Here is a 15,971-nt window from a genome sequence, read left to right as displayed (position 1 = left end):
TGTTCAAATCCTGTGCAAGTGTTGTTACACGCGGTCTGTAGCGCTCCCTGTAGCGCTGCGTCTCACAGTACGTACATTGCAATTTATTGCCCTGGCCACATCTGCAGTCCTCATGCCTCCTTGCAGCATGCCTAAGGCACATTCACGCAGATGAGCAGGGACCCTGGGCATCTTTCTTTTGGTGTTTTTTCCAGAGTCAGTAGAAAGGCCTCTTTAGTGTCCTACGTTTTCATAACCGTGACCTTAATTGCCCACCGTCTGTAAGATGTTAGTGTCTTAACGACCATTCCACAGGTACATGTTCATTAATTGTTTAGGCTTCATTGAACATAGCATAGGAAACAGTGTTTAAACCCTTTACAATGAAGATATGTGAAGTTATTTGGATTTTTACGAATTGTCTTTGAAAGACAGGGTCCTGAAAAAGAGACGTTTCTTTTTTTGCTGAGTTTATATTACTTACACAACACACACACACACACACACAACTTGATAGAATTGTGGACCCAATTTAGCTTGTCTTCAGGGACCTTTATGGCATTGTGTACACTCCCATGGGGGTACTAGGGAACACAGAGCTCTGCCAAGTGCTGTATTGTAAATCAATGGTTGTGCGGCACGAACAACTAATGTCCCTCAGCCAGCAGACTGCTCAGGCTGACCATTCATTATAAACAGAAAACAGAGCATTCTGCTCCATTTCAAGGGTGCCAATATATACTGAACAAAAATATAAATCCAACATGCAACAATTCCAATGATTTTTCTGAGTTACAGTTCATATAAGGAATTAATTTGGTCCTAATGTATGGATTTCACATGACTGCGCAGGGGTGCAGCCATGGGTTGGCCTGGCAGGGTATAGGCCCACCCACCGGGGAGTTAGGTTAAGAATCCAGATGGTTAAGAAGCCGGATGTGGAGGCCCTGTGGTGGCATGGTTACAAGTGGTCTGCGGTTGTGAGGCCGGTTTTACGTACTGCCAAATTCTCTAAAACAATGTTGGAGGTGGCTTATGATAGAGAAATTAACATTAAATTCTCTGGCAGCAAATCTGGTGGACATTCCTGCAGTCAGCAGGCCAATTGTACTCTCCCTCAAAACTTGAGACATCTGTGGCATTGTGTTGTGTTAAAAAACTGCCTATTTAGAGTGACCTTTAATTGTCCCCAGCACAAGGTGCACCTGTGTAATGATAATGCTGTTTAATCAGCTTCTTTATATGCCACACCTGTCAGGTGGATTATCTTGGCAAAGAAGAAATGCTCACTAACAGGAATGTAACAAACTTGTGCACCACATTTTAGAGAAATTCATTTTTTTGTGGGTATCGACAATTTCTGGGATCTTGTATATTTTTTGTTCAGTGAAGTCATCTGTGCAAATAGGATATTTTCAAGGGGATGCTTCTATGCCACGTTCTCTTTTTGGTTATCAGGTTGTGTTTTTCAAGGTAAGGGAACACAATGTGTTCATTTGTAATTTGGTTGAGGTATTCATTTGACGATTTCAAAGCTACCACGATAAAGGATGACAGATATTAACAACAATGAACTAAGAAAACCCCTGCCGCACACTCTTCATTCGTTAAATCAAATCTAAATCACATGTTATTGGTCACATACACATATTTAGCACATGTTATAGCACGTGTAGTGAAATGCTTGTGTTCCTAGCTCAAACAGTGCAATAGTTAGTCAGTTAGTTGGTGCGTTGACCTGAAATCAATTGTTTTATGTTATCACAAGTGTGGTAACATACTGTGGGCCTACCTTCAAACCCTGGGGGGCAGTGGCATTGATAGCCTCCGATGACATCCTCGCAGGTGGCACCATTGACACACGGGGAACTCTTACACTCATCTGTCTCCTGCTCACAGTAGCTCCCCTGGAACCCGAGCTCACAGCGACAAGTATAGTTGTATTGTTGGTCTAGACATACGCCGTGCTCAGAGCAGTGGTGTCCAATGCAGTTGTCAACGTCCATCTCACAGTAGCTACCGCTGTATCCTCTGGGACAAAGGCAGCTGGTGACAAACAACCCCCATTATAAGATGATATCAACAGACACAGTTCATAGATACTTTCTGACAAGTCTTAAGATGCATTAAGACTGCCTCGTAATGCATTATAGCTGTCTGTCTTAAGTGAAGTGTTACCAAAACATTTAAGAGAATTTCTAAATGGATCTTAATTCGTTTTTTATTTTATTTTTCACCTTTATTTAATCAGGTAGGCCAGTTGAGAACATTCTAGCATCCTAGATGGGAATTGCAAACCAGCAATTGTTAATGGAGTTTCCAATACTTTTTTTCTATTCTGTATAACCCCATTGTTGAGGTAACCATCGGAGCAGCGGTTGGCCTAAACCTACCGTGTATTTTTATTGGATAGAGGACAGAGAGAAAGACAGGGAAGATGGGAGAGAGGTTTAGTGCCAGAATGAATGGCCTGTGACGGACTTGAACCCACACCGACACGGTATGTGTGTTCTCTGAAGGTAGCAGCCTTAATCAGTAGACTTCCTCAGGCTACACATAGACAATACATAAAACCAGTTACAGTGCCTTCAGAAAGGATTCAAAATTGATTAAATCAACAACAACAAATCTGCACACAATTCTCCATAATGACAAAGTGAATACATGTTTGTTTTTTTGATTTTGGCAGATTTGTTGAAATTACACACAGAAATGTCTATATATAAGGTGTCAGATTTCACATCCTGCATCTCAGATGACAGCGGAGTGACATGTGAAGCGGGACAACCAGAGCTTTCACGGAGTGCAAAGCAATAATTTACTTTCAATATATTTGCTAAAATAGAATAAAAACATGTTTTCACTTTGTCATCATGGGGTATTGTGTGTAGATGGGTAAAAAAAAAAAATTAATCCATTTTGAACTCAGGCTGTAACACAACAAAATGTGGAATGTTGTTGATGTTGCACAATTCACACAGCGCTCTGTACACAGAAATGTCGGTCGGAACCGGTCCAGGACCGGTCCAGGACAGGTCAAAGGGACTTAACGTTTTACTAATAAACACATACAACAGCAAACACTTAGCCTTAGAAGGCTTAACGTTTTACTAATAAACACATACAACAGCAAACACTTAGCCTTAGAAGGCTTAATGTTTTACTAATAAACACATACAACAGCAAACACTTAGCCTTAGAAGGCTTAACGTTTTACTAATAAACACATACAACAGCAAACACTTAGCCTTAGAAGGCTTAACGTTTTACTAATAAACACATACAACAGCAAACACTTAGAAGGCTTAACATTTTACTAATAAACACATACAACAGCAAACACTTAGCCTTAGAAGGCTTGACGTTTTACTAATAAACACATACAACAGCAAACACTTAGAAGGCTTAACGTTTTACTAATAAACACATACAACAGCAAACACTTAGCCATAGAAGGCTTAACGTTTTACTAATGTTAAGGGGGCGAGGGGGGGGGGTTACAGTTTTTAACTTAGTTTCCTGCAATTCTACACATTTCACCACGGTTAATGCCGTGTTCGTATGCCATCTGAACATTATAACAAAATCATGGGCCATGACTTTTTGGAATTTCAGATTCTCCCTGTCTAGTTTTTATTTCTGTGAGTTGTCAAAGATGATCTTGTTTAAAAAATAGATATTGCTCCATTTTCTTTTCTACATACTTTATACCTGGTTTGAGTCTTTAAAGTTTACACTGAAAATGATTCACCAACCCATTTCACAATTGTTTTTATATAATATTATTTGGAGTGACGCTAAATGAATATAGGGGAAACACTGAATAGTGTATTTGAGACCGTGCCTTAGGCCCTCACCTGTAGCCATCAATCTGATCTACACAAGTGGCCCCGTTTTGGCACCAGTGCTGAACACAATTGTTGATGTTTAAACGGCAGTTACGTCCTGCCCATCCAGGTGCACAGACACAGGTGTAACTGCTGCCGTTGTTCAAGACACAACGTCCTCCGTTGGCACATGGCTGTAGAGAGAGAAGAGAACATTGTCACACACATCAATACGTATTCATTTACTTCAAAATTACATGTGAAGACATCACACCATTCACACAACGAGTGCTTATTCACTATGAAATACTGTATCTCGGGGACAATACCAAATAACTCAGGCCGTTTGCAAAGCAAATGACATCTGGTTTCTTTTAAAAAGCTGGCAGAATCTTTGATATGATGTGTAGCTAGATTCAATATTGTATTCCATAGCCACGTCTCGTTCCTTCTCTCTATTCCATAGCCACATCTCGTTCCTTCTCTCTATTCCATAGCCACATCTCGTTCCTTCTCTCTATTCCATAGCCACATCTCGTTCCTTCTCTCTATTCCATAGCCACATCTCGTTCCTTCTCTCTATTCCATAGCCATAGATGGGGTTTGTTTGTTCAGTTGGGGGCAAATCCTACATTTCATTTAAGACAAATGTTCAAGTAGTCATGCATTGACGTCAATGGGAGATTAAGTGAACATGTAATTTAAATGGAAGTTAGGATTAACCCCACGTTCTGCACAAAAAAAGTGTTGTTTTACCCACTTGTATGTTCGGTGGGCACAGCAGGCGACATGTGTACTTCAGTCCATCAGGCAGATCCAGACAATGTGTGTTTCTAGGGCATGTGGTGTTGGGTAGGGTACAGGCATCTACATCCACCTCACACTTCTGGCCCAGAAATCCTGCAAGGAAGCAGCGAAACAGACTCATTATCATCAACATTGAGATTAGCCACTGAGTAAAACTCAGCTGACCGGTAAAATGAGAAGGGAACAGACTTTGCAATTTTCCACAAACAAGAAGTACAATAGGATGACGTGTTTGTGAGGAGAAACAACGATCTTCTGACTGATAACATTAACTCAAACTTCTAGGGTTGGTTTCCCAGACACAGATTAAGATCCTGGACTTAAAAGCATATTCAATGGATCATTACCATGTTTTTTTGTCTAGGACTAGGCTTAAAGGTGCAACATGCAGAAATCGCTCGGCCATTTCCTGGTTGCAAAAATTCTAATAGTTCACCTAATTTCATTGTATCATCTAAACCGCTGTGAAATATATTTTCGATAACCAAAAATATAGTATTTTGTGCTGTTTGAAAATGGTGCACAAAACCGAAAGAAAAAGCAGCAGAAATGAAACTTTAGTATGGCAGGCATAGAAATAACACAAATGGAACAGATCTACCACTTATTAGACTTGCTTTCAATGAGAATGACTGATCTATAACTCACATTTCTATGTGAATTTGGTCAGGTCACCCAAAGAGACACATATTGCAGCTTTAATCCGGGTCCTGGAAACTGGCTTATGATGTAACAAACCAGGTAGTACTTGACTGTAGACTGAGTCTAAAGCCTTTTCAAGACTGATCATGTCCTGCCGGAGATCCTGATCTAAGGACAACTCATTCAGAATAACCTGCCCCATTTCTGGTCTTAAAGATGAACACCAGATCTGCGTCCCAAAAGGCATCCTATTCCGCTTATAACGCACTACTTTTGACCAGAGCTCTAGATATAGGTAACAGGATGCCATTTGGGACACATTCCATGTATTACTATGGATGGATGATGGTGAAGTGGACACCTGGGTCGTGTTCAATTCCATTTAAATTCTGTCAATTCAGGATGTAATCAGAAATTACAACGATCTCCTTTGATTTCTTAATGAGGAAGTAATGACATTTGGTTTTGAATTTCCGTTTCCGTCCTGAATTGACTGAATTGAAATGGAAGTGACCCCGACTCTGGTGGACGGTGTGATGGGGACAATGCTCTGATTGAAAGTGCAGCATCATCTGGCAGCCCAGCATAAACTCTGCCCTGCATGCCAGTCACACACACACACACAGACACACACACACCCGCTCGTCTCTAGGGTGGTACATCTCCATCAGACTGCATCAGTGAATGTAAATTCAGCCTCAGCCGGTCGAGACGAATAAACAATTACTGCAGAATCATATTAATACAGGAGTCGAATACCCCATGAAAGGAGAGAATTCCATATCACAATATTGACATAATTCTCCTGCAGTAATGAGCTTTGGCAATGAGCCGAGTGATTTGCTCAGCTGTCAGTCAAAGGACACTGTCCAAAAGGCACCCTGTTCCCTTTATAGTGCACTACTTTTGACCAGGACCCATAGAACTGGTCGAAAGAAGTGCACTATATAGGAAATAAGGTTCCATTTGGGATGCATCCAATGGCTTGTTTGGGGCTGGGATGGATAGGTCCCTATCTTAGTGAAACTGAATGTGAGGGGGCACAACATAAATACCTGGTGGACACCTGCATTTGTAGAAGCCAACAGAGTCCAAGCATGTCCCATTGTGCAGACAGGGGTTGGAGAAACACTGGTTAATTTCTGTCTCACAGTGGGGTCCTGAAAAACAAGAGGAAGGTGTAGTAGTGACTGATTACACTGTGTTTAATTAGTTTATGTAGGCATTTTAATTAACCCCAAATGTAAATGGTCTCAATGATTCAACATTGGGATTGTAAATTCCCCCTTACAACTCCGAGGGAACATTCCAAAGTCCTGTAGTTTCATAAACAGTGTAGCAGTTCATTCTTTTCATTTCTCTTTAATAATTACAAATACTGGAAAAACAGCAGGGAAAACTATTTTCAAAAGCTATTATGCCACTCAACATTAAAATGCAGAAGAATCTTAAACTGTGAAACACAAAAGCCAGTGTCTCACAGCGCTCTCTCATGTTCCAAGTCTAGTTTAAATCTAGATGGTGATTCTCATAGTGCTCTCTCATGTTCCAAGTCTAGATGGGGATTCTCACAGTGCTATCTCATGTTCAAGTCTAGTTGAAATCTAGCTCGGATATAACCTTCCTACGTAATGCATCTAGATGGTGATTTAATCGTTCTACGGTGATTTAGTCGTTAAGCTCCTACCATACAGGGGATTCGTCTCAGATGTGACTGTGGAAGTGATTTATCATAAACATCCGTTCATCAATAACGGCAAATCCAGTACATGTAGTAAAAGCCCCTCTTGAAAGAGTCAATCTCAGGATATGTCCCATATGACACCCTATTCCCTATATAGTGCACTACTTTTGACCAGAGCCCTATGGGATCCATTATGGTACCTGGTTAAAATAAGTGCACTATCAAGGGAATTTGGTGCCATTTGGGACGAAGCCTCAGTCTACTGTACAGCAGACCTACTGTGATTAATATCACAATGTTCTTTCTGTTGGTATATATATATATAAAAAAATGCCACATTGTGTAGCTACAAATCGTACAAATCCATCCCAACAGCGATGTGCAAAGATATGTCAGAAGAAATGTATTATAAGTATTGTACAGGTAGTACTCTCAATGGGTGGGGGGGTCATTCTTCATGGAGGATGGAAGATGAAACATGACCCAAGAAATAACCAACATAAATATTGGTTTACTGCAAAGGAACTCGCCATCCGATTATTAAGTAATGCATTTCAGTGTGTGCATTTCTTTTTTTTACCATGGGAGACAGAATACATATTCCAGACTGACCGAAAACAGAGAAATAATTCCACCAACAACTAAGTCAACTCTCTGCTACTCTTCATTATTTTTTGTCATAAACAGAGCAGAAGACACATTTCTGATGTAACAGTTGGAGAAATAAAGTTGTATTGTACAACACAGTCCCCCAAAACGTCTGTAGCCTTCAATAGAGCCACATGGAATAGATCCAAGAACGTTACAGTACCGTCCAGCTGCCTTAGCCTGAGTGGCAGTCTGCTTGTCATCCATAAGGAGGTGGAGAGAGAGAGCAGAAACAGGCTGGCTCCCAGGTTAAAACCCACAGAGGAAGAAGAATTGGTCTGTTGGGGTGATGATGATGAATGTGAGTCGGTCAGATAAACTGGTCTTTGAAAGGTCAGGTAAACTGGTCATTGAAAGGTAAGGTTGAAAAATCATGTAAACTGGTCCTTGAAAGGTCAGGTAAACTGTTAATTGAAAGGTCAGGTACACTGTTAATTGAAAGGTCAGGTAAACTGGTTATTGAAAGGTCAAGTAAACTGGTCACTGAAAGGTCAGGTAAACTGGTCATTGAAAGGTCAAGTAAACTGGTCATTGAAAGGTCAGGTAAACTGGTTATTAAAAGGTCAAGTTGAAAGGTCAAGTGACCAGGTCATAAAAAGGTCAGGTAAACTAGTCATTGAAAGGTCAGGTTGAAAGGTCAAGTAAACTGGTCATTGAAAGGTCAGGTAAACTAGTCATTGAAAGGTCAGGTTGAAAGGTCAAGTAAACTGGTCATTGAAAGGTCAGGTAAACTGGTTATTGAAAGGTCAAGTTGAAAGGTCAGGTAAAGTGGTCATTGAAAGGTCACAGTGATAGGGTAGCTGATATAGAAGCCAGGATATAACCTGGGCATGAGTCTCAAATGGCACTGATCCCTATATAGTTCACTACTGTTGACAGATAAAAGCAGAAAGTGATGAGATGGCCCCCTGAGATGAAGGAACATAAAAGGTCAAATGGGAATATAATTGGACATGGAAGTAAATGCAGGTCGTTCAAGTCAAGTAGAGAGAAATGTACAGGAGTAGTATCAGAAGGAAATATGTGCTCCTACGAACGTATCAGTCTGTCTGTCTTGTACTGTTAATATTATGTCATATGGATTAGGAATGGGCACGCTAATTTGAATATTCAAATATCCGAACGGACGTTAGTAGTAGTACTCAAACATTTCGCAGGTCTATTTTATCCAGAAAAAAACGTATTTTTAATTAAATTATCCTTGTGACATAGTTACATAGAAATGATATAACCATGACATTTGAAAGTCTTAATTTAATAAAACAAACTTTGAATGTAGTTTTTATGACGATGCATTGAGCTACTACTGCACATTTAGTCCTCCAGTCAGCCCTGACAAGGGATTGCCATTAACCCCTCTTTAAATAGAGATTACAGACACACACCTAACCGAGGGCCTGACACAGATCAACGCTAAACACTCATCAGAAATATTATTTGTACTATTCTAATAGAGAAATTATTTCCCATTCCCATCCCTAATATGGATAACAATAGTATGTTGTGTTAGGCTATGTTATGTCCCATATAAATCTTGGTTAACCCAGAACTAAAATCTCACTTAATGTTTACTTCGTCTGTCCACGAGATATGTCAATATATAATGAACAAAAATATGAACTAAAAATGTAAAGTGTTGGTCCCATGTTTCATGAGCTGAAATAAAACATCACAGAAATGTTCCATATGCACAAAAAGCTTATTTCTCTCAAATGTTGTGCACAAATGTGTTTACATCCCTATTAGTGAGCATTTCTCCCTTGCCAAAATATTTCATCCACCTGACAGGTGTGGCATATCAAGAAGCTGATGAAACAGCATGATCATTACACAGGTGCACTTTGTGCTTGGGACAATAAAATGCCACTCCAAAATGTGCAGTTTCTTCACACAACACAATGCCACAGATGTCTCAAGTTTTGAGGGACTGCAGGAATATCCACCAGAGGTGTTGCCAGATAATTTAATGTTCAATTCTCTACCATAAGCCGCCTCCAACATAATTTTTGAGAATTTGGCAGTACATTGAACCGGCCTCACAACCGCAGACCACGTGTAACCACTTCAGCCCAGGACCTCCACATCCGGCTTCTCACCTACGGGATCGTCTGAGACCAGGCACCTGGACAACTGATGAAACTGAGGAGTATTTCTGTCTGTAATAAAGCCCTTTTGTGGGGAAAAACTAATTCTGATTGGCAGGTCCTGACTCCCCAGTGGGAGGTCCTGACTCCCAAGTGGGTGGGCCTGGGAGGGCACTGGTAGTATAGAACAAATCAATATTTTATTTTTTATTTAAGCTTTATTTAACTAGCAAGTCAGTTCAGAACAAATTCTTATTTATAATGACAGCCTACACCGGCCAAACCCGGACGACGCTGGGCCAATTGTGTGCCACCCTATGGGACTCCCAACCACGGCTAGATGTGATACAGCCTGGATCTCTCTCAGTAAGCATGGTAATGCTCCCCTGAATATTTCCAACATTTCCATTATGAGCATTTACCTACTTAAGTAAATAATCCTCAAAACCACCTCAAAATGTATTCATGAAATATCATAAATACCTTCGATACTGAAACACGAAGGTCATGTAGCAAACCATGAACCGTCAATGAGGAATAAACTTGGAAAAGGTTCAGGGTGAATGTTTGTGATTACTTCATTGTTATACATTGGGATTAATTTCCCCTTTCTAAAGCTCCAGGTTAGGTGAAGTGGATAACGATGTGTGCATCGCAGATGAAATATGCAATGGAAACCAATTAAGATAGGATTATATCTTTCTGCAGAGCAAACTTAATTACTAATGTACCATGAACTTTATACATTAGCGTAGGAACGCTCACAGAAAAGCATGCATGTAAAGGATATTGAGATGAATGAGAGAAAGAGGCATTAACCAGATCTGGGTTCAAATAGTATTCAACATATTAAACATTGCTTTAGCCTGCCTGGAGTGGGGGTGCCTGTTATGCAGGGTTTTGGTTTGCACTTTTGAGACTTTCCTGATGGTTCCATCACAGCAGGCAAGCCCAATCAAGCACAGATAGAGTATTTGAAATTATTTTCAATAGTATTTGAACCCAGGAACCCAGACAATAGCATTAAGAACTGAGATTAGTGTGTGTGTGTGTGTGACCATGTGGATCACAGTTCTTCATTGACGTATCATGGCGAGAGAGAGCACAGCAAGGTTCAATGTATGTTCCAAAATGGCACCCTATTCCCTATATAATGCACTACTTTTGACTAGAGCCCTATGCGCCCGGGTCAAAAGTAGTGCACTATAAAGGGAATGTGATGCCATTTGGGACACACTTAAAACTCAGATTTCCACCATGTAGCCAGCTCATAAATACCCAGAGAGGACTTGGCTGGTGTCAGTAATTGGCTCATATACTGCAGTTCTTGGGCACCGTCCAAGGCCAAAGCAACACACTATGCAAACCTTTGCAAAAATGATAAAATAATGATAAATTGTATTTTCAGAAAGAACACCACCGCCAAAGAAGCCCTCTGCTTAATGATACATTTCTTACTGTACAGCACGGGTCGGCAACAGGCGGCCCGCGGGACAAAACCAGTGTAATGAAGGTATGAAATGATTGCTATTTTCAAATACAATCTCTTTTTGGGCTTAGTTGGGGTCAATTTGCAGTGTACAAATGATTATGAGGTTGATGAAGCACAACTTTAGATTTCCTACATTATTATTATATTTTATTCTAGCACTTAAACGATTTAATCTATAAAACACAAAACCAACTTTAAAACACAGATTGATTGAAAAAAATATTTGTGATAGCATTTATACTTTTTGTACTACAACAATATATTAATGAGTTCCCAATGCCTTTCAATGGCAAACAAAGGGTCCATAGACTTTTAAAGATTCTAGAATCTAGACCCATCTCCTCTTTCACATTTTAAGCAATCAACCCCAAACCAACGTTGAGATGTTAGACTGCCCCTACTTAGATTGCCTGTCTAGCGATTTTTTAATACTATGTACAGTATACTTTCTGAACTATAAAGATTTTTTATACTATGTACAGTATACTTTCTGAACTATAAAGATTTTTTATACTATGTACAGTATACTTTCTGAACTATAAAGATTTTTAATACTATGTACAGTATACTTTCTGAACTATAAAGATTTTTATACTATGTACAGTATACTTTCTGAACTATAAAGATTTTAATTGTGTGTAAAATAACATGAATGAGAACCATAGGTATACAGAAGTAGCTTTTTAAAATGGTCCTGCTCCTTGGCCAGTTACGCTTCATGATCAACTTCAAAACATTCATCTTCAAACTCTTTAAAATCTTTATCAACTATAACTACACGGAACAAAAATATAAACACAACATGCAACAATTTCAAAGATTTTACTGAGTCACAGTTCATATAATGTTCACATCAGAAAACCGCTCGCCCACACAGCGCCATACACACTGTCTGCCATCTGCCTGGTACAGATGAAGCCAGGATTCATCCACGAAGAGCACATTTCTCCAGCGTGCCAGTGGCCACAGAAGGTAAGCATTTGCCCACTGAAGTTGGTTACTTCGGCGAACTGTAGTTCGATGAGCACGCAGATGAGCTTCCCTGAGACGGTTTCTGACAGTTTGTGCAGAAATTCTTCAGTTGTGCAAACCCACAGTTTCATCAGCTGGTCTCAAGACGATCGATCCTGCAGGTGAAAAAGCTGGATGTGGAGTTCCTGGGCTGGTGTGGTTACACGAGGTCTGCAGTTGTGAGGCCGGTTGGGTGTACTCCCAAATTCTCTAAAACGACGGAGCTTATGGTAGAGAAATCAACATTAAATTATCTGGGAACAGCTCTGGTGGACATTGCTGCAGTCAGCATGCCAATAGCACGCTCCCTCAAAACTGCAGTTTAGAGTGGCCTTTCATTGTCCCCAGAACAACGTGCACCTGTGTAATGATCATGCTATTTAATCAGCTTCTTGATATGCCACAACTGTCAGGTAGATGGATCATCCTGGCAAAGGAGAAATGCTCACTAACAGGGATGTAAACACATTTGTGTACAACATTTTAGAGAAATAAGCTTTTTGTGAGTATGGAACATTTCTGGGATGTTTTATTTCAGTTCATTGTCACAAGCATGACGCTGGAAAGACAAAGCAAGTACGGGGAGTCAAACATCTAATATAGAACAGACATGGAACAGCGTCAGCAAACAAGTAATACAGACAAAAAAACAATTAATGCAGCAGCAGGGACCAGAGCAGGGGAACTGACAAATATAGGGGAGGAAATAAACAGGTGATGAATGAGTCCAGGTGAGTCCAATATCGCTGATGCGCGTGCCGAGGGAAGACAGGTGTGTGTAATAGATGGCAGGAGTGCGTGATGCAGGGCAGCTTGGCGCCATGGGGGGGGTGCAGGGCAGCCTGGCGCCATGGGGGGGGGGGGGGGGGGGCAGACGTGACACTCATGGAACGTGTGACCTACACTTTACATGTTGCGTTTATATTTGTGTTCATTGTATGTACACATTTGCATAAATGTGCATAAAATTCCAATTCATAAAAACTTTTATCAACTGTATTTGCATAAACGACATTTGCATGAAATAACTCAACAACAGTACCTTTTGAACCGTTCAAGCTAGAGATGCCAAACCAACTTCACATGTTCAGGCTATCCTATACATTACATCATCATTCACAAGCTAGAGATGCCAAACCAACTTCACATGTTCAGGCTATCCTATACATTACATCATCATTCACAAGCTAGAGATGCCAAACCAACTTCACATGTTCAGGCTATCCTATACATTAAATCATCATTCACAAGCTAGAGATGCAAAACCAACTTCACATTTTCAGGCTATCCTATACATTAAATCATCATTCACAAGCTAGAGATGCCAAACCAACTTCACATGTTCAGGCTATCCTATACATTAAATCATCATTCACAAGCTAGAGATGCCAAACCAACTTCACATGTTCAGGCTATCCTATACATTAAATCATCATTCACAAGCTAGAGATGCCAAACCAACTTCACATTTTCAGGCTATCCTATACATTAAATCATCATTCACAAGCTAGAGATGCCAAACCAACTTCACATGTTCAGGCTATCCTATACATTAAATCATCATTCACAAGCTAGAGATGCCAAACCAACTTCACATGTTCAGGCTATCCTATACATTAAATCATCATTCACAAGCTAGAGATGCCAAACCAACTTCACATTTTCAGGCTATCCTATACATTAAATCATCATTCACAAGCTAGAGATGCCAAACCAACTTCACATGTTCAGGCTATTCTATACATTAAATCATCATTCACAAGCTAGAGATGCCAAACCAACTTCACATGTTCAGGCTATCCTTTACATTAAATCATCCTTCACAAGCTAGAGATGCCAAACCAACTTCACATGTTCAGGCTATCCTATACATTAAATCATAATTCACAAGCTAGAAAGCACACCACATTTTCTTCAGGAAATGTACTTTTCTAGTTATAATAATTTTGTCGAACCCAGAACCATTTGCTCCAACAAAAATCATTAATTTGATGCCTTTTCGGTTTGTTTTTGGAGATTCTACCATAGCTCCAGTTTTCCTTCCTGTATACCATTCGAGAGACACACAGGTTTTACAACAGGCACGTGTCTGTCTGTCTGCCTGTCTGTCTGTCTGTCTGTCTGCCGGTCTGTCTGCCGGTCTGTCTGCCTGTCTGTCTGCCTGTCTGTCTGCCTGTCTGTCTGCCTGTCTGTCTGCCTGCCTGTCTGTCTGCCTGTCTGTCTGTCTGTCTGCCTGTCTGCCAGTCTGCAGTAGAGCACTGGCCTGTGATGTACTAAAATGTGAGCACTGGAACAACGAAAGGGGGCATTTTACTACGGCCATTTTACATTTATTGTCTGCTTTCTTTGCTTAGAGGTACGGTATGCATCGGTAGAGATGTGTTTTATTCAAGATAATAGTGCAGCACTACCGGAGACATCACAAGCCACTAAATCTACCTTTTATGAGGAAACAGGAAGCGGGCAGAATATAAACATTCAGAGTAAGTAAATAAAAAAAGGGTTGGTGGCAAGCATGTGAAGTTGTCTAATAAAATATAAGCTCTAACATTGATGATATATGAACACTGACAACCACAACCACTTTGGTTCGGTGATTGAAGCAGTGGTACAACTATCTACTGTATATTGTGGGCAGAGAGAGAGAGAGGGAGAGAAACATCATATTCAACCCTTTAGTAACCCTAAAATGTATATATTTTAAAACCTCCTTTAGCTAACCTAAAATGGAAGTATCTTAAATCCTCTTTGGAATTCCTATTAGATGTTTTAAAGAAATTAACCCTAATATTCTCCTGCTCCTTGATTTTACATTATGATTGCTTCCACTTGGAGAAGAACCTAGCAGTTGGTCAGACAGTCTGTTGTTTCAAGGGCCATATAAAAAGAGACAGGATATGGAGCGGAGATTAGCTTCTTTAAATCCACAAGACTGAATTACTGGTGTTCTGGGACTCCTTGGCTTTTCAATAGCTGTGTGATTTCAATTAGGAGACTCTGATTGGAAATATAACAAGGCAGGGGAAAGATACGGACAACAAAAGGCATGGTCTGCGTGCCAAATGGCACTACATTCCCTTTATAGTGTACTACTTTCTACCAGGACACATAGGGCTCTGATCAAAAGTAGTGCACTATATAGGGAATAGAGTGCCATTTGAGACACACACCCTATCTCGGAGGAATCTGCCCTTCTAAAGTTTCATAGTGTCTCTTCAGCATGTCACCGGACATTTTTTGGCAGATTACAATCAGGTGCTTGGCATTTTGTGATGGCCTTTTGGACAGCACCTTGTCTGCCTGCCTGGAAAAAGAAAATAACCCCTTGATATGCGTCTGGGGGGAAAAAAAACGATAAAGCCACGCAAGGTGAAAAATGCCTCCAATGTCTGTACAGTTTCCCTAAGAATAAAGGGTAACACTTTATACGAAGGGTACCTACATAGGGACTTCATGACACATTCATAACCCATTCAAAACCCGGATATCTGCAGTACATGAGCATTTCATAAACGCTTAAACCATCGTTCCGCAAGTTCATGTTTTTCTAGTCTGAATAAAAACGGAAATATCAGGGGCTTGAGCAATGCACTCAGAAATGTTTGATCTACTCCAGACAGACTGGTCCTGAGGGGCTTCGAGACGGGTTCTGAAATTAAACGTGGGGGCCTTCTGAAAGTCCGCCCGCTTCAACGCTTCATAATTCCACATCGAAAAAGGGGTCCCTGGATGCCTAGGGATGTGTCCCAAATTACAGCCTTTTCCCTGCATAGTGCATTACTTATGACCAGGAGGAG

At 40.4% G+C, this 15,971-nt stretch overlaps 1 long non-coding RNA gene across 1 annotated transcript; it reads right to left on the bottom strand.

Annotated features, from left to right (window-relative positions):
* Positions 1-3,058: 3,058 nt before the first annotated feature.
* On the bottom strand, positions 3,059-4,706 carry LOC110532895 (uncharacterized). Its single transcript, XR_016491169.1, has 2 exons — positions 4,567-4,706; positions 3,059-4,000 (listed from the first exon to the last, which is right to left on the bottom strand). It is a non-coding gene; the product is annotated as an uncharacterized LOC110532895 (long non-coding RNA).
* Positions 4,707-15,971: the final 11,265 nt, after the last annotated feature.

This window comes from Oncorhynchus mykiss, chromosome 23, assembly GCF_057628025.1.
Source record: "Oncorhynchus mykiss isolate SJ-2025 chromosome 23, ASM5762802v1, whole genome shotgun sequence".
NCBI lineage: Eukaryota > Metazoa > Chordata > Actinopteri > Salmoniformes > Salmonidae > Oncorhynchus > Oncorhynchus mykiss.
Note: the sequence above shows the minus strand (reverse complement) of the source record. Positions and strands in the feature narration are given on the sequence as shown.